Raw genomic sequence first — 19946 nt, 5'->3', positions numbered from 1 at the left:
GAACTTAATGAACATGATCTTGATAAGTTTCTATGCACTATTAAGGGAGAAACCAAGAAGCATTTTGTTGCTCTCTTGGAACAATTGGGTGAGGCCACTGACCTTATTGAGTCTCATGACGAGACCATCTCCGAGCTTCATGGACATAGTCGTGACTATGCCGATGAAATTGCTGAATTATCTAGTACTCTTGAAGAAGAGCGCACTCTTCGTCTGGCTCTTGAGGAGTCATATAACGATGACTGCACTAAAATGCAAAAGAAACTGGATCATGATGTTGTTCTTACTCGCATGCTTAAATCTGAAAAGTATGCTCTTGAGGTTGGCCGTGACAGACTCAAAGAAGAGTTTGACATACTTGACAAGGCCCACAAAGCCTTGAAAGGTGTTCATTTCGCTCTCAAAGAGTCTCATGATCAACTCCAAGCAAAGCTTACCAAGGAGATCTCTACTTGTCCTCCCTTTGTGCTAATTGATAATACTTGTGCAACTAACCCTTGTTGTGAGCATGTTCACCTTGTGGAAGAAAATGCCAAGTTAAAGGAGAAACTTGAGAAGGGCCTTGTGTCATGCAGACAAGGTGAGAAGAGTCTGAACGATCTCTTGAGCACTCAAAAGGGTGTCGTAGGAAAGGAAGGAATTGGACTTACCTCCAAGTCAAAAGGTAAAAGGAAGAACAAGAGCAAACGATCTCTCACCCTCATGGACATCTTTGTCAAGGAGGGTGAGGGTACTCAGAAGGTGAACAGGAACAAGGTGGACTATGGGAACCTCAAGAAGGGCAAAGCCGCTCCTACTAACACAGCCGGCAAACTCAATTCCTCTTATGTGTTATGTTGTGCTAGTGATGGGCATGTTTATGCCAGATTTATTGGTTCCTACGATGAAGATATTGAATGGGCTATCTGGGTTCCTAAGACCCTTGTCTCTAACATGAAAGGACCCATTAAAAAATGGGTACCTAAAACCAAGCCTTGATCTATTGCAGGAGTTTGCTTCCGGTGGGGTGTCATGGTTGCTCGATAGTGGAGCAACAAATCATATGACCGGAAGCAAGGACTTAGTGGTGGATGTGCACCCTTCTCCATCTATGCCTACCCATGTCCAATTCGCTGATGCATCCTCGTCAAAGGTATTGGGATTTGGTAAGGTGGTCGTCTCTCAAGATTTGTCTATTGAGAAGGTCATGCTTGTTGAGTCTCTTGCCTACAATTTACTTTCCGTTCGTCAACTTGCAATCATGGGTTTTTCCACATTCTTTAATATTGACACTGTGGTCCTCCTAAGGAGCAAGACTCTCAAAGTAGCCTATGTTGGACATGTCGAAAATGGTCTCTATGTGGTAAACTTTTCAAAGCGACCCACTAAGACTGCGACATGTCTAATGGCTAAAGTTGACGTGGGCTGGCTTTGGCATCGCCGTTTAGCTCATGTCAATATGAGGTCTTTGCAAAGTCTTCTGACAGGGGACCATGTTCGTGGACTAACAAATGTGAGCTTTGCTAAAGATCGTGTTTGCAGTGCTTGCATTGAAGGAAAGATTCATGAAACTGCTCATCGTCCATCAACTCTTATCTACACTAAGAGGCCATTGGAACTTCTTCACATGGATCTGTTTGGTCCTCCAACATTCGATAGTCTTGGAGGCAGAAAGTATTGCTTAGTAATTGTTGACGACTACTCAAGATATACCTGGGTATATTTCTTCAAAAGGAAGAGTGAAACGCAACAAACGGTCATCAACTTTGCCAATGAAGCGCAACGTCAATATGAAGCAAAGATTTTGATGATTAGGAGTGACAACGGCACCGAGTTCAAGAACTATACCCTAGATGAGTTTCTAGGTGATGAGGGAATAAAGCACCAATATTCTGCACCATATACCCCTCAGCAAAACGGCGTGGCAGAAAGAAAGAACCGGACCTTGATAGACGCTGCAAGAACAATGATGGCAGAATTCAAATCTCCATACAACTTCTGGGCAGAGGCCATCAACACAGCATGTCATGCGTCCAATCGGCTCTACATCCGCAAAGGCTTGAACAAGACTCCGTATGAGATTCTAACTGGAAACAAACCCAATCTCAAGTACTTCCGGGTATTCGGTTGTAAGTGTTTCATTCTTAAAAAGGGAGCTCGGTTAGCTAAATTTGACTCTAGAGCACATGAGGGTATCTTTGTTGGTTATGCTACAAACTCTCATGCTTACCGTGTCCTCAACAAGTCCACCGGACTAATTGAGGAGACGTGTAACGTGGATTTTGACGAAAATAATGGCTCCCAAGTGGAGCAAAGTGGTCTTTGTGATATAGGTGATGAAATTCCTCCCGAAGCCATAAGAAGAATGGGGATTGGTCAAATACTCCCCATTGAGGAACCCCTTATGGCCGAAGGAGAAGGACAATGCTCTACTCAAGTGGAGCCATCACCCCCACAAGCCCCACACGCTTCCGATGAACAAAGAGAAGACTCTCAACAAGTTGATCAAGCTCTCGGTCAAGATCAATTGTCTAACAATGGTGATATGCCCACTCAAGCACTGCCCCAAGACCTTGAACCAACACGAGATCAAGATCAAGAGCAACCACTAATACAAGATCAAACTAGTGAACCTGCTCAAGTGAAGGACAAAGTGATCAGGAGACTGTCTCACAATTCCCTTCTGGAGCTCAAACAACCGGCTCAAGACGCAAGGGCAAACAAAAGATACAAGTCGATGCTCCTGTGTTATCTAATGAAGAACTCTTGGAGCGTCGAGCAGCCAAGAATGCGAACAAGCTGAAAGCCAAGTCACATCTTATGAAGAATGTTCTTGGTAGTTTAAAAAGGGGAGTATCTACCCGTCAACAACTTTGGAATTATTGTGAGCATCACGCGTTTGTCTCGTATTGTGAACCTCAACAGGTACAGGAAGCGCTCGATGATGAGGATTGGCTTATGGCCATGCACGAAGAACTTAACAACTTCGAGCGCAACCAAGTATGGGATCTAGTGCCACGACCAACGAAGGAACATAATGTCATCGGGACCAAATGGATATTCAAGAACAAGCAAGATGCAAATGGAATTGTGATTCGAAACAAGGCAAGATTGGTGGCTCAAGGCTACTCCCAAGTCGAGGGTATCCACTACGGTGAAACCTTTGCCCCTGTCGCTCGTCTAGAATCTATTCGCATGCTACTTGCTTTTGCCTCTCATCATAACTTCAAATTACAGCAAATGGATGTGAAAAGTGCATTTCTTAATGGTCCTTTAAATGAGTTGGTATATGTCAAACAACCCCCGGGATTCGAACATCCCAAGCTCCCAAATCATGTGTACAAACTCAATAAGGCACTCTATGGTCTTAAACAAGCCCCACGCGCGTGGTATGAGTACCTTACTGAGTTGTTACAAGATCGTGGGTTTGAAATTGGGAAGATTGATCCCACTCTTTTTACTAAGAGGGTTAAAGGGGATTTATTCATATGCCAACTATATGTTGATGATATTATCTTTGGCTCTCCTAACATTTCATTCAATGAAGAATTTGCCGCGCTAATGACTGAGAAGTTTGAGATGTCCATGATGGGAGAGTTGAAGTTTTTCCTCGGATTCGAGATTAAGCAAGGTCTAGAAGGGACATTCATCAAACAAGCCAAGTACACTCAAGACATGCTCAAACGGTTCGAGCTTGAAGATGTCAAACCGGTCAAGTTTCCCATGCCAACCAGATGCAAGCTTGACAGTGATCCCAATGGTAAAGCAGTGGATCAAAAGGTATACCGCTCCATGATTGGATCCCTCCTTTACCTTTGTGCATCTAGACCGGATATTATGTTGAGTGTAGGGATATGTGCACGGTTTCAATCCGCACCAAAAGAAAGTCATTACATGGCTGTCAAACGAATCTTTCGATATTTGGCTCATACCCCAAACTTTGGCCTCTAGTATCCCAAAGGAGCAAACTTCAATCTAGTTGGCTATTCTGACTCAGACTGGGCTGGAGATTGTGTGGAGAGGAAGTCAACATCTGGAGGGTGCCAATTCCTTGGTCGCTCTTTGGTAAGTTGGTTGTCAAAGAAGCAGAACTGTGTCTCCTTATCATCCACCAAAGCTGAGTATGTGGCAGCTGCAAGTTGTTGTGCACAATTGCTATGGATGAGGCAAACTTTAAAGGATTTTGGTGTCACTTGTGACAAAGTGCCTCTTCTATGTGACAATCAAAGCGCCATCAAGATCTCCCTCAACCCAGTGCAACATAGCAAAACCAAACATATTGATATTCGTCATCACTTCATCCGTGAACATATCAAGCTAGGTGATATTGAGGTTCACTTCATTCACACTGAAGAGCAACTTGCAGATATTTTCACCAAGCCACTTGATGAAGCAAGGTTCCGGGAGTTAAGGCACGAGCTAAATATCATTGATTCGAGTAATGTGGATTGAAACTAGGCATATTGCACCTCACTTCACATTTCATCTTGGTCTAGATGTAGGCATGGACATAGGGGGAGTGTTGTTCTCTCAATGAACTCTCCCTCCCCCCATTATGCGTAAATCAATCTAGTCTTTCACTTTAGCCATTTTCAAATGGCACTTGTGCCTCAAAGACGAGCATTGGTCATGAACCCAAGGATAATTCTTCGCGGTGTCATACCATTGTCTCAAACATAGGTGGCCTCGGCCACCGCCCCTCCATCCTCTCTTACGTATAAAGGAGAGGATATACTATGACAAGTCGATACCTCTTCTTAGAAGTCATCCCTTTTTCTCACTTATCATATGCCCAAGTTTTCCCGCCTTCCCTAGCCGTGTTGAAACATGTACAGCGGTACTATCGCCAGGGTAGCGGTACTACCGCCAGGACCCCAGCGGTACTACCGCCAGGGGTAGCGGTACTACCGCCAGGACCCCAGCGGTACTACCGCCATGGTTAGCGGTACTACCGCCAGAGTTCAAAATCTAACTCGGCCGGCCGGAATATTTCTAGGGTTTCGAGGGGAGCGGTACTACCGCCAGGGGGAGCGGTACTACCGCCAGGACCTCAAGCGGTACTACCGCTGCACTCCAGCGGTACTACCGCTATGTAGCGGTACTACCGCTGTAGTCCAGCGGTACTACCGCCAGGTCAGCGGTACTACCGCTCGACCCAGCGGTACTACCGCTGCCCATACCCCTTGGGCTATATAAAGGGAGGGGGAGCCCGATTTTCAATCTGTTTCTTCTTCCTCGCGGCTCCTCCCTCCCCTACCCCGAAAACCCGCTGTTTGGATCTTTCTTGGAGGAGCCCTCTCTTCCCGTTGGTGTGGAAGGGCTGATTTACTTCTTCTTCCTCCTCCAAAGCCATGAATCCCGGTAACAAAAGCTCCTCCCCTCTTTTATTTGGTTGTTTTTCGTGTTCTAGGGTTAGGAGCATTGGGGATTGCATTCATCTTGTTGATCCAATGGCTTGTTGCTAAGATTGCTGCCGTGATTTAGGGCTTCATCGTCTTAGATCGGATATTTGAACCTTTTTGATTAGATCTAAAACGTGCTCTCTCTTGCCTATGCATGTTTGTACCTCGTGTTACCATGTGTTCCGTTTGACAATAGGGCTGATGTATACGTATTAATGATTATATATTCAGTCCATGCCCTAGAATACGAGTTTTATATGTCTAGATCTGACAGTCAAACCCCCGGCGGTACTACCGCCAGGACCCAGCGGTACTACCGCCAGGGGTAGCGGTAATACCGCTATGACACCAGCGGTACTACCGCCAGGTTTGGCGGTACTACCGCCAGGACTCCCAGCGGTACTACCGCCAGAGCTGGCGGTACTACCGCCAGGACTGACGGTACTACCGCCAGGTGTGGCGGTACTACCGCCAGGAGCATTCACGGTGTTTTCTTCTTGGGCTTAGCAATGCATGTTTTTCTTTTGTTTCTTTTCTCTGCACTTTCAAGATCCATTGCCTTGACTTTTCGTGTTGCCTCTTTTTCGCTTTGTGGTCTGTGTCACAGGTGGCTCTGCTCGCCGTTCGAACCCCCCACGGGACACGGCATCCAAACAGTTTCGCAACACAGAGGCGCCCGAGGGGTCTGCCACGTCTGGTCTCCCCCCTAAGAAGAAGTCCTTCAAGAAGGTTGCCCACAAGGACAAGAGGGTGAACATCCGAGCAATGTCTCCTAAAGAGTTTCTGCAGTTTTGCACCAAGAACCACTATCTCCAGGAGAGGGAGACGATCGAGGGAGTTGAAAATGTCTGGGTTAAGGACCATTGCAGGATATATCGAGATGTCATTGGAAACTTCAAGAAGAACTACATCTCTGTCCAGTGGATTGATTTGGCACATCTTTAGCGGCATACAGATTACTTTGGTGATGCTCTTGCTTTGATTGATAAGATGGGGCTCAAAAACATCATCACCTTCAAGACAGATTTTGATCCCACGGCAGTTGCTCAGTTCTACGTCACTGTTCATTTCTCCCATGATGAACAGCGCTCCATGATTTGGATGACTGGGTCACAGAAGATGACTGGTTCCTGGTCAGAGTTCATGCAGTTCTTGCACATTGATTTTCAGGGTGCTGACACCCCTCTTGGGCTGCGTCCTCACGCTCCAGTCCCCGCTGATAAGGGCCTTGCAAAGGACAGACTGCAGCAACTATATCTGAGGAAGGGGGTGCTTCCCAAGCACCTGGACATTATGCACCGCATCTTTCGGAACACCCTCTTCCCTCGGAGTGGTAACTTCGATGAGGTCCATGGCGTCTTGGCTGAGATGTTGTTACTATGTGAGGAGGCTATGTCTGTGGAGTCTGCTCAATTGGATATTGCAGATGTGATGTTCACAGAACTATGGAACTGCATTATCAACCGTAAGGTCCCTATCTACGGGCCTTACCTGTTTGCTTACATCTGCCACAAGTGGCAACAGGCGTTTCCGGGTGAGGTGCTCTACGCACAGTCTGACTATATTGTGCATGACCCAATCAAGCTGCGCATCAAGGATAAGTGGACCAACCCATCTTCCTCCTCTCAGCAAATGGACACAGATACAGAGACCGCTGCTGGTAGAGGACCTGCCTCTCAGCCCCGCTCGTCTGCCATGCCATCTTGGGCTATCAAGTTGCAGGACAAGATGAAGACTCTCTTCTGTATGCAGGCCAAGGGTCAGTATCAGTCACACGTGGCTGAGAAGCAGAGCCGCCAGAGGCCTAAGCGTGTTCTCAGGACCTTGGATGTGGACATCTCCAGTGGCTCAGAGGACGACATCACGCCGGAGGCCACCTGGATGCAGGCTCAGGGGTACCAGTGGTCGGGTGATGAGGCGGAAGATGAGGAGGAGACTGACCAGGAGGGGACCGACGAGTCTGGTGATCCGGAGGACGAGGAGTAGCTACCTGTGACATTAGGTGTGCCCCTTTTTGGTGTCTTGTGCCAAAGGGGGAGAGAGTCTAGGGATTTGATTTCTTTCGAACTTTGCATTGCTTTGCTGATTTGCTTTGAACTTGGTTTGCTTTGTTTGCTATCGTGTGTGAGACATGATCTACCCTATGTGAGTTTAGATTTATTTCCATCATATGCTGTGAGTCATATGTCATATATCTCCATCCTTTTTATTCTCATATTATTATCCATGCAAATCCGGTATTGTCATCAATCCACCAAAAAGGGGGAGATTGTTGAGGCATAATTTATGCGTAAGTAATTTTGGTGATTGATGACAGTACCATACAGGACTAATCGTGTGTGTCAAGGTTTCAGGCAACATTCGTCAACGGCACAAGACGACACGACTCCTCTCTTCGGGAACGGAAGCACGGCGCTATCCTAGATTCTCTTCATTTGAGTCATAGGAAAGCCGTACTATTAAGAGGGGATCCGTAGTGGAAAGGTTTGGGTGGAATCTTTCTTTGCACACGCACACCTCTATTTTCTCCCTTTCCTTTATCCTTGGAGCGGCCCTCGCCTGCTTGTTCTTTGCGTCTCGGCAAAATGGTCCCCAGCGGTAGTACCGCTGGACTACCAGCGGTAGTACCGCTGTATCCAGCGGTAGTACCGCTGGCTGGCGGTAGTACCGCCCCTGTTCAGCGGTAGTACCGCTGGCCAGCGGTAGTACCGCCCCTGGTCAGCGGTAGTACCGCTCCAGGTGCCCTGTTCCACCTACCTAGCGGTAGTTCGTGGACGGACCCTTTTGCGAAGACTTTCTCGGCGGTAGTAGTGTTTATACACTACCAAGGGCCAGCGGTAGTACCGCTGCTCCAGCGGTAGTACCGCTGGAAGCCCCAGCGGTAGTACCGCCGGTTCCAGCGGTAGTACCGCTGGAGGCCCCAGCGGTAGTACCGCTGCATGCAGCGGTAGCACCGCCAGGCAGCGGTAGTACCGCTCCTTCCCAGCGGTAGTACCGCTGGATCTCGGGCAGAGAGTGGGAAAACGGTCTGAATTTTCCCCCCACTATATAAAGGGTTCTTCTAGCTGAGGAACTTGATCTCTTACCTCTCTAAGCTCCATTGTTGCTCCACAAGCTTAAAAGTGCCCGATCTCTCTCCCTAGCCAATCAAACTTGTTGATTCTTTAGGGATTGGTTGAGAAGGCCTAGATCCACACTTCCACCGAGAGAAAAGTTGATTCCCCCACCTATCCCTTGCGGATCTTGTTACTCTTGGGTGTTTGAGCATCCTAGACGGTTGAGGTCACCTCGAAGCCATATTCCATTGTGGTGAAGCTTCGTGGTCTTGTTGGGAGCCTCCAAGCTTTGTGTGGAGTTGCCCCAACCTTGTTTGTAAAGGTTCGGTCGCCGCCTTCAAGGGCACCTATAGTGGAATCACGGTACCTTGCATCGTGCGAGGGCGTGAGGAGAATACGGTGGCCTTAGTGGCTTTTTGGGGAGCATTGTGCCTCCACACCGCTCCAACGGAGACGTACTTCCTGTCAAAGGGAAGGAACTTCGGTAACACATCCTCGTCTCCATCGGTTCCACTTGTGGTTATCTCTATCCTTTACTTTGTATTTGCTTTTGCTTGTGACTATATCTTAGTAGTCTTAATAGCTCTCGTTGTTAGCTTCTATAGGGTTCACCTCATTGTCATATTATTTGTGAACCCGTATAGTGTTTACCTTAACTTGCTAAGATTAATTAAAAAGTGGTCGTTGTCTATTCACCCCCCCCCCTCTAGCCAACCATATCGATCCTTTCACGTTCCGACGAGGGGAGGGGCTGGGCTATGGGGAAAATGGGGAGAGGAGGTTGAGGGAAGTATTTATAGGGGCTCGGGGTGCTCGTAGAAGGTAGGAGCAAGGAGATCGGGAAGGTGGAGATTCCTCTCACCATGGCTATGGAAGTTTCATGTGAGGAAGGAGAACGTGAGGAAGGAGAAGAAGTTGTCGGGCCAACTTTTGGAAAGTCTTTAATGGGCCAGAGCAAAGTTTCCAAATAAATGAGATTTCTTTCCCTATTTTCAAAAACCGGAAAGTAAACGATAAAAGGGAAACCAAATAAATTCGGAATATAGAGTTTCTATATACTAAAATTATCAGAAAAATAAAATCTAAATGATGGACATTTTGCCACGGCCAAAATAAAAACTTGAAAAATATATTTTTCAGAAAATCCCCTAAATGCTTTATTTCTTTTTTCAAATAATTACTCAAATAAATCTTGGGTGTCATGGCTCAAATATTTCAACGAATATCCCCGGGTTTGGTGGGTCATGTTTCTCCTCTCTTTTTCTTGCTTGACAAGATATGGTTCCCGACATTCCGTGAGTGAGGAAGAAACAAAATGCAAAACGAAATCGAAAGGAATTCCAATGCCACCTTGATTCAAATTCTTTATAGTTGAAGAAGTCATTCTATCTCCTCTCGCTGATTTTAAAAAAGATGAATTTGAATTCACACGGAAAAGGGGAAAGTCATTTTATTCCCTCTCATTCAAAAGTTTTTAAAAAGTTTCAAATTTCACTCAAGTTTCAATCACTCAAAAAAAAACCAATCTAATAATTATATTAACATTCCAAAATTTATAATTTTGGGATGTTACAAAGACAAAGTCTAACCATAGCATTAAAATAGTGGATCCAAATCAGCCCCTTACGAAGCAACTCATAAACTAGGGTTTAAGCTTCTGTCTCTCTAGCAACCCATCATGTACTTACTACTTCCCAATGCCTTCCTCTAGGCCCAAATAATGGTGAAGTGTTATGTAGTCGACATTCACATAACACCACTAGAGGAAAAACAACATACAACATATCAAATTACCGAACAAATACCAAATTCACATGACTACTATTAGCATGACTTATCCCATGTCCTCAGGAACAAAAGTAACTACTCACAAAGCATAATCATATTCATGACCCGAGAGATAACGAGTAACATAAAGGATCTGAACATAAACTCTTCCACCAAATAATCCAACTAGCATCAACTACAAAGAGTAATCAACACTACTAGCAACCTTACAAGTACCAATCGGAGTCGCGAGATGGAGATTGGTTACAAGTGATGAACTAGGGTTTGGAGATGAGATGGTGCTGATGAAGATGTTGATGGTGACGAGTCCCCTCCGATGAGAGGAGTGTTGGTGATGACGATGGTGACGATTTCGCCCTCCGGAGGGAAGTTTCCCCGACAGGATCGTCCTGCCGGAGCTCTAGATTGGTTCTGCTCAAGTTCCGCCTCGTGGCGGCGGTGAATCCACGAAAAAGCTCCTCTCGATTTTTTCCTGGACGAAACCCTTCATATAGCAGAAGAGGGGGGCAAGTGGGCCAAATAAGAGAGAAAGGGCATAAGAATTGTACCGTGAAGTGAAATAACAGCCCAAGAAGCGATAAATATCAACATAAAAACATGATGCAAAATGGACGTATCAGGGCGCGCCTGGCAGTCTTGTGGGCCCCACGTGCCTCCTTTGCCCTACCTCTTTGGCCATAAATTCTCTAAAATCCCGAAACCAAAGAAGAGAGCCACGAAAATAATTTTCCGCCGCCGCAAGCGTCTATCTCCGCAAGATCCCATCTGGGGACTGTTCTGGTGCCCTGTCGGAGGGGGATTCAGACATGGAGGGCATCTTCATCAACACCATTGCCTCTCCGATGATGTGTGAGTAGTTCACCACAGACCTTTGGGTCCATAGCTAGTAGCTAGATGGCTTCTTCTCTCTCTTGGATCTTCAATACAAAGTTCTCCGTGATCTTCATGGAGATCTATTCGATGTAACTTTCTTTTGCGGTGTGTTTGTCAAGATCCCATGAATTGTGGATTTATGATTAGATTATCTATGAATATTATTTGAGTCTCCTCTGATCTCTTATATGCATGATTTCGTATCCTTGTAATTCTCTTCCAGTTATGGGTTTCGTTTGGCCAACTTGATCTATAATTCTTGCAATGGGAGAAGTGCTTGGTTTTGGGTTCATACTGTGCGGTGTCCTCACCTAGTGACAGAAGGGGTAGCGAGGCACGCATCATGTTGTTGCCATCAAGGGTAAAAAGATGGGGTTTATATCATATTGCATGAATTTACCCCTCTACATCATGTCATCTTTCTTAAGGCGTTACTCTGTTTGTTATGAACTCAATACACTAGATGCATGTTGGATAGCGGTTGATGTGTGGAGTAATAGTAGTAGATACAGAAAGTATCGGTCTACTTGTCTCGGACGTGATGCCTATATGTATGATCATTGCCTTAGATATCGTCATGACTTTGCGCAATTATATCAATTGCTCGACAGTAATTCATTCAACCACCGTAATACTTGCTATCATGAGAGAAACCTCTAGTGAACACTATAGCCCCCGGGTCTACTTCACATCATACATTCAGATCTACAAAAATACCAAAAATACTTTGTTGCACTTTTTCACCTTCAGATCTCACCTTGCAAATAATCGTGAAGGGATTGACAACCCCTTTTTCGCATTGGGTGCAAGTTTGTTTGTTTTTGCATAGGTTCATTGGTGCCTCATCTTGATACTCCTACTGGATTGATACCTTGGTTCTCAAACTGAGGGAAATACTTATCGCTACTTTGATGCATCACCCTTTCCTCTTCAAGGGAAAAACCAACGCAAGCTCAAGAGGTAGCACCTGGGCCTTTGTCGTGCCCACAGGCCGCCTGGGTGGGCCCCACACCCTCTAACGCCCTCCTTTGGCCTATATTTACCCCTCCGATCGGAAACCCTTCAATCATATCCAGAATCACGAATTTCTCCATCGTTCTGCCGCTGCAGCGCTTCCGAGATCGGGACCGTTAGGAGACCTCTTCCTGGCACCCTTCCGGAGGGAAGATTGATCCCCGGGAGCTTCTCCACCGCCATGGACACTTCCCGGATGTGCCGTGAGTAGTCCTCCTTGGACCACAAGTCCATGACCAGTAGCTATGTGATGTGTTCTCTCCAATCTTGTGCTTCAATGATTAGCCCTTGTGAGCTGCCCTACATGATCAAGGCACCTATCTAATTTTCCTACTATTGCTATGCTTGGTTTGTTGGAATCCGATGGATTATGAAATTATGTTCAGATTGTGATGAGTTATATATTTGATTATCCTTTTATATTATGCTCTTTAGTGATTCATGCATGTTCTCCTTTGCTTTGTATTGCTTTGGCCAAGTAGTAGATTGTAACTCCAAGAGGGAGCGTTATGCATGATTGTGGGTTCATGCTCCCTGATATCTAGCTTGAGTGAGAGAAACATGAGACTAGGGGGTGTGTTGTTGCCACCAGGGAGAAAACAGCAGTGCTTGTGACCACGGTTGCAAGGATTGTTTACCTTACGCATAGTTCTTTAATGCAATTTTCCGTTGCTTTGAGTTTACTTTGGGTGGGGCTCGCAACTTAATACCAGCGAGATGTTCTGGATAGATATCTCAAGGTGGATGGTTAGTAAGTAGATGCTGATGAATAAACGGTCTACTTGTCTTGGCATACTGCCCATTACTATTGAGCCTCTAACTTTCAAGTAGCATAATTAGCATCGCGGTGCGTTTATAATTCTGTCAATTGCCGACGTGTAATTTGTTCACCCATGCATAGTTCTTTATCGTCTTTTGGGAGAGAGACATCACTAGTGAATATCACGTGACTCAGGTCCATATCACCACCATTCCTTACACCTCCACCATTTACAGCTTTTATTTACTTTTTCTTTGCAATCACTATCACTATTCCCGCTTGCGTTTTGATCCTTTGCAAACTACAAGGCCGTAGAAGTTGACAACCGCTCTGTACTCGTTGGGAGAAACGTTATTTGTTGAGTGTGCATGCCACGTCTTCTGCTAGCGCCAGAGTAGCGGACACCTACTTGTTGATCGCCGGAGTCCTTTTGGTTCGATAAACATTACAGTCCCTGTGTAAGGGAAATTTGTTGCTGACTACATCTCCATCTTCCATTTTGGGTAACCAACGAGGGGCGAGAAGTATATCCATCAACTCGTCATCAGCAATCGGCGGGAATGGCAGCGACGATCTTTGATGATTATTTTCGTTATGCCTGTGATTTCATTATTTCTAGATTCTAACATTGTGATAGAGAAGCAAATAAAGTAGCTCATGAGTTCGCTAGATTAGCTAGATTTTCTTTGACTTCACAGTGGTTTGAGGAACATGTATGTGAAATTTTGATGATCCTCACAAATGATGTATTGATTATATCTAATGAATAAAGCTCAGTTTTTTTTCAAAAAAAAGTCCATTAGAGGATCTACAACCAGATCCCTCAAACCCTCCTCAAACGTCCGGGCATGTCACCCAGTCACTCACCGATCATGAAGCAATCCAGACGGACCCCTCAAACCGGCCTCAGACGCCCTGGCTGACCAGCACCCCTCATATCCAGCCTAAATATGGGGCGAATATGGGGGAGCCCGGGCATGCCCGGGAACATCCGCCATGTAGGCCTGAAGGTGTGTCCTCACGTGGACTCTCCCGGAATCCTGATGGTCCGACGGGCGCCTCGATCGGCGCCGGGCTGTGAACACCGCTAGGCGCCGCTCCGAGTGCACACACTTATCCATAGCTAGCTATTTAAGCCGGTCAGCGTCCCCTAGCCCTAGCACATCCACCTCCTCCCTTCTTCCACGCCACCCGAGCCCGTCAGTTGTGCCCCATGCCGCCGGCACTACACAATCTGACACCACCTCTAGCTCCTTGAACATGTCTGGATCTGGAGGAAGGCGGGGCAACCTATGGATTCAAAGGAGGATTTCCACGAGGGGGAAGGCAAAGACGAGGAGTATCTAGAGGTGGAAGAGGAGGAGTAGCAGGAGCCAGCGGAGGAGGCGCCACCTCTAGTTGTGGAGGAGTACCAACAAGAGCTGGCACAGGAGGCGCCACCGTTAGGTATGGGGGAGGACCCGCATGCGCCAGTAGAGGGGGCACCACTGCTAGCTGTGGTGGAGGACCAGCAGGAGCCAGCGAAGGAGGCTCCTTTGTTGGATTGGGGAAGGAGGAGGCAGTGGCGGTCCTGGATCTATGGCCCAAGAAGCTGGCCATCCTAAACTCCATCTGCTCGGATGCAGCTGTAGAGGCCAAACGGCTTCATCGGCAGCAGATGGAGGCGACGCGGCGGCGTAGGCAGCTCAGGCCATCTCCGGCGATGATGTTGAGTAGTATAGTACTGCGTAGTACGTAGGTGCTTCATTTTGCATGCTTTTGTATGAAAGTAGGGGATACAATATGAAAGACTTGAATATAGACGAGCCTATTTGAGGCGCGATCAGTCAATGTCCGCGGATATGCCCGGGCATGTCCGTGGGCGTTCGAGGGGTCGGATTTAAAAGCTCCGGTTGTAGATGCTCTAACAGAGGCAACTACTGTTGAATCATTACAACATATGAAATTAACATCTACAAACTAACTACAATTATACACATGACATGACCGTCATCAGTTGAAGGGATAATAAAGATGAATAATTTAGTGAGCCAGTCATAAAATTGCATAACCCAACCGATTATATTGATGTGAATGAGTTGTGTGCACTTAAAAAGGACATGCGGTACAAGGACATATAACTCATAAATCAAATAGGGCTTCAAGTCGATCTTCAAAATCTTTTTTTTGTAAGATGCAGCATCGCTGGCGTTCAATTGATTTAATAGAGGGGATGACAAAATGTTGATCAAGTGATCGGCGGGTGAAAGAAGATTACACCATTGCTAGGAAAGATTTGTTTCCGGCACCTAGGATCCTTTTCACAAGCTAACTCCTCACGTCACCATCTCCCCAAGGGTTGTTCTATGCATTTTGCACCAACCATCCTCCATTGCTCCATGTCCCTACGACATGCCTCGATTATGTGGTGCCCATTTGCCTGCTTTCCTTTGAAAACACATGCATTTCGTGCCATCCAAATATGCTAGCCAATGAGTGTGATCATTGCCTTCGTGCACTTTCTGACATTTTTGGCTGCGGCGGCTGCAATGAGTTCTGCTTGATCGGTCGCTAAGCTTCCCTCGTTCAACATTTCTGGGATGAGAGCGCAGCAACCAGTCCAAGTTGTGACCGTGCCCATACCTGCGACGTGAATGGGCACTCCCATAGCAGGTGAATGGAGGTCTCCGGGTTTCTGAGACACAGAGGACGGAAGTATCCATTATGCCAAACTCTCCTTTGCAGCCGATCATTGCACCAAATCATGTCTTGGTGGAGCAGCCAAACAAACATTGTAAGTGTATATTTCTATGCTAGTGGTTTTATTGATTGATGCCAATGCGATTGCGGACTAATCGTGTGCACTAAGTGTTTCAGGTATTTCATCATTTGGACAAGACGATTCATGCCCATCGGCTATTAATATGCAGAAGGTTTTCTCTCCTTCATTTCTTTGTTGGTGGACTTAAGTCGTAGGAAAATCCACACTATTAAGAGGGGGTCTGCATCGGAAAGCTTTGGGTGGAATCATCGTGTACACATTCCTTCACACCCTCTTTCCTGCCTCAATGAAGCATATGACCTTACCCCATACATGCCTAGAAGAATCCAAGCGGTAGTACCTCTCCGTGGAGCCTCGGTAGAACTGCCCTGGCGGCGATAGTACCTCTCTGGGGCAGATTTGATATGGCCTGTTCTTTTGGCTAGTGCCGCTGCCCAAGGATCTCGACACTTTTCTTGTGTCGGACTAAGCGGTTTTTGAAGCGGTAGTGCAGGGTGATACGTCTCCATCGTATCTATAATTTTTGATGGTTCCATGCTATTATCATGTCAACTTTGGATGTTTTATGTGCATGAAGATGCTATTTTATATCTTTTTGGGGACTAACCTAGTAACTCAGTGCCAAGTGCCAGTTTCTATTTTTTCGTGTTTTTGACCTTTTCCAGAGAAGAATATTAAACGGAGTCCAAACGGAATAAAACCTGCGGGATGATTTTTTCCAGAATAGAAGATACACAAGGGACTTGAGAACCAAGGAAGGAGACCTCGGGGGAGATAACAAGACCCCTAGCCGCGGCCTGTGGGGTGGCCGCTCCTGGCAGGCTTGTGGGCCCCACGTGGCTCCTTTGCCCTACCTCTTTCACCTATAAATTCTCTAAAAAGCTAAAACCATCGAAGAGAGCCACGACAATACTTTTCTCCCGCTGCAAGCTTCTGTCTCCGCAAGATCCCATCTGGGGACCATTCTGGTGCCCTGCCGGAGGGGGATTCGGACACGGAGGGCTTCTTCATCAACACCATTGCCTCTCCGATGATGCGTGAGTAGTTCACCACAGACCTTCGGGTCCATAGCTAGTAGCTAGATGTCTTCTTCCCTCTCTTGGATCTTCAATACAAAGTTCTCCATGATCTTCATGGAGATCTATCCAATGTAACTTTATTTTGCGGTGTGTTTGTCGAGATCCGATGAATTGTGGATTTATGATCAGATTATCTATGAATATTATTTGAGTCTCCTTTGATCTCTTATATGCATGATTTCGTATCTTTGTAATTCTCTTCGAGTTATGGGTTTCGTTTGGCCAAATTGATCTATAATTCTTGCAATAGGAGAAGTGCTTGGTTTTGGGTTCATACCGTGCGGTGTCCTCACCTAGTGACAGAAGGGGTAGCGAGGCACGCATCATGTTGTTGCCATCAAGGGTAAAAAGATGGGGTTTATATCATATTGCATGAATTTATCCCTCTACATCATGTCATCTTGCTTAAGGCGTTACTCTGTTTGTTATGAACTCAATACACTAGATGCATGCTGGATAGCGATCGATGTGTGGAGTAATAGTAGTAGATGCAGAAAGTATCGGTCTACTTGTCCCGGACGTGATGCCTATATGTATGATCGACTTAGATATCATCATGACTTTGCGTGATTCTATCAATTGCTCGATAGTAATTCGTTCACCCACCGTAACACTTGCTACTGGATTGATACCTTGGTTCTCAAACTGGGGGAAATACTTAGCGCAACTGTGCTGCATCACCCTTTCCTCTTCAAGAGAAAAACCAACGCAAGCTCAAGAGGTAGCAAGAAGGATTTCTAGCACCGTTGCCGGGGAGTATTCAAGTGAAGCATATCCAAGTAACTATCACAAACTCATCTGTTGCATTTACATTATTTGCCTTTTGCCTCTCGTTTTCCTCTCCCCCACTTCTGAAAAAACAAAATTTACAAAAATATTTGCCTTTTTCGTTCGCCCTTTCTTTTGCTTGCTTTTTGTTTGCTTGTGTGCTATGTGCCTTCAATATTCTTGCTTCTTTGCTTGCTAAGTATCTATTGATATGGATCCTCATCCACTTGCTAATCTCTTTAAGAGATCCAATTATGTTGAACCAATTGCTAGTGAGTTTTGTGCACTAGATTATCTTTATGAAGTTTTGCTTGAGATGCGTGAATCTGAAAATTGCGATGAAGAAATTTATGAAGTGATTCACGAGGGCTCCTTGAATGAAAAGCATGATTGCAATGGTTTCAGTATGAATTCTATTAATGTCAATCATGCTAAAAATATGCAAAACCCTAAGCTTGGGGATGCTAGTTTTGCTATGTCCACTACTTGTTGCAATGATCATGATTGGGGTGATGATTTTTCTTATGATCTTGAAAATTTGTTTAAGCCTCATGATGAATATGATATTGATAATCATGTTTGCAATATTATTGAAAGTGGGTGTGGATAAGTCATGACTTTAGTTGATGACAATCCCACTATTTTTGAAGAGCGTCAACTTTGCATGCATGTGGATCATGAAAAGAATATCCTTTGTGATAGCTATATTGTTGAATTTGAATATGATCCCACGTGAAATTATTATGAGAGAGGAAAATATTGTGGTAGAAATTTTCATATCTCTAAATCACCTCTCGTTATGTTGAGATTGCTATTGTCTCTTTCTTCTTCCTTGCATATGGTAGCTATTGGTTGTCTTGATAATCTGTTTTCCTATAAAATGCCTATGCATAGGTAGTATGTTAGACTTAGATATGTTTGTCACATGCCTTATGATGCTCTCGTTGTGCTTCGATTCTTGTCTTTTGTGTGAGCATCATTGAATTATTAATGCCTTTCTAAGGGCGTTAAACAATAGCGTTTGTTGGGAGGCGACCCAATGAATTTATTTTTGCTTTTTGCTTTCTGTTTTGTTGTGTGCACACCATCATAAGTCTGTTATGATTTTGTTTTTTATGTTTCTTTTAGTGTTTGTGCCAAGTAGAACCTTTATGATCGGTTTTGGTGATGGTTTTTTGATCATGCTAAAAAGACAGAAACTTTGCACTCACGAAATTATTTTTAATTCCTATCGAGAAAGAGATTTTGAGTTGATTCTTTTTTGTGCTGATTAATATGCAAATTTCCCTAATTGTCATAATTTATTCAGAATGTTTGGGATACCAGAGGTATACGAAGTATACAGATTACTACAGACTGGTCTGTTTTTGACACGTTCTGTTTTTGTTCTGTTGATTGCTTATTTTGATGAAACTATGGATAGTATCGGGGGGTGCTAGCCATGTAAAAGTGAGAATACAGTAATCGAACATCAATCTAAATAGAAATCAAGTATACTACAGTACCTAAAGAGTTGGTCATTTGTTTTCTTATGCTAACGATATCACGAGTTTCTATGAATTGTGGATTTATGGTCAAATTATCTATTAATATTATTTGAGTCTCCTTTGATCTCTTACATGCATGATTTTGTATCCTTGTAATTCTCTTCGAGTTATGGGTTTCTTTTGGCTAACTTCATCTATAATTCTTGCAATAGGAGAAGTGCTTGGTTTTGGGTTCATACCGTGCGGTGTCCTCACCTAGTGACAAAAGGGGTAGCGAGGCACGCATCGTGTTGTTGCCATCAAGGGTAAAAAGATGGGGTTTATATCATATTGCATGAATTTATCCCTCTACATCATGTCATCTTGTTTAAGGCGTTACTCTGTTTGTTATGAACTCAATACACTAGATGCATGCTGGATAGCGGTCGATGTGTGGAGTAATAGTAGTAGATGCAGGAAGTATCGGTCTACTTGTCTCGGACGTGATGCTTATATGTATGATCCTTGACTTAGATATCTTTGCATGATTCTATCAATTGCTCGATAGTAATTCATTCACCCATTGTAATACTTGCTATCATGAGAGAAGTCTCTAGTGAACACTATGGCCCCCGGGTCTACTTCACATCATATTTTCGGATCTACAAAATTACTTTGTTGCACTTTTCACCTTCAAATGTCACCTTGCAAATAATCGTGAAGGGATTGACAACCCCTTTATAGCGTTGGGTGCAAGTTTGTTTGTTTTTGCGTAGGCACATTGGTGCCTCATCTTGATACTCCTACTGGATTGATACCTTGGTTCTCAAACTGAGGGAAATACTTATCTCTATTGTGTTGCATCACCCTTTCCTCTTCAAGGGAAAAACCAACGCAAGCTCAAGAGGTAGCACAGGGCGGTAGTACCGCCCGGCAAGTGGTAGTACCGCTTGTTACTACCGTGCCAGATTCCCCTAGTTCTTCTGGATATTTCTGCAGC

This window comes from Hordeum vulgare, chromosome 1H, assembly GCF_904849725.1.
Source record: "Hordeum vulgare subsp. vulgare chromosome 1H, MorexV3_pseudomolecules_assembly, whole genome shotgun sequence".
Lineage (NCBI taxonomy): Eukaryota > Viridiplantae > Streptophyta > Magnoliopsida > Poales > Poaceae > Hordeum > Hordeum vulgare.
This window is presented reverse-complemented; position numbering follows the sequence as displayed.